The sequence below is a fragment of the Mus caroli genome, chromosome 4, assembly GCF_900094665.2.
Source record: "Mus caroli chromosome 4, CAROLI_EIJ_v1.1, whole genome shotgun sequence".
In the NCBI taxonomy this organism is placed as follows: Eukaryota; Metazoa; Chordata; class Mammalia; order Rodentia; family Muridae; genus Mus; species Mus caroli.
Window position 1 is genome coordinate 46,827,558 of NC_034573.1, and position 697 is coordinate 46,828,254.

Consider the following 697-nt stretch of genomic DNA (forward strand, 5'->3'; position numbering starts at 1 on the left):
GTTGAGAACCGTTGCCTTAAACGCACTTAGGTTTGTCTCGCTCTGCTTCTAGGAAACCTGACCTACCACAAGGGTGTGCCATTCTTAGCTGGGAATGTAGCCCAGTGGGAGAGCTAGGGTTTGGTTTGTTGGTTTCTTGGAGACAAAGTCTTACTGGGTAGCCCTGGCTGACTTGGAACTTGCTATATAGATCAGGCTAGCCTCAAACTCACAGAGATCCATCTGCCTCCCTAGTGCTGCGTTTAAAGTCCTGTGCTTACCATGCCCAGCTACAAACTACGTATTATAATTAGGGTTTTAAAACAAAACTGTTGTTTCAAGGTCACAAACTATTATTAAGTAAACTTTTAAAATTCATGTTTGCATATATTTCTCCTGCTTTGTAATATACTTTTGTTTATTTTGTTTATTTATTAATTTTTGAGCCAAAATTCATTTTGTTGCCTGTGCCTGCTTACAACTCTTTGGGATCTAGACAGATCCCAAATTTGTGGGCAGTCCTCCTGTCTCAACCTCCTGGCTGCTGGGATTATGGGCACACACCTCCCAGCTATGACATAAGCCCTTGACCCATTAGTTTTACAACAAGGAGTTCACTGTACAGATTGATGTTCTACACATGTACCTAATGTCCCCGTCCCATCCCCCCCCCGTCACCCCCCCTCTGTCTCTCTCTCACACAGCAAAGCCAAAACCA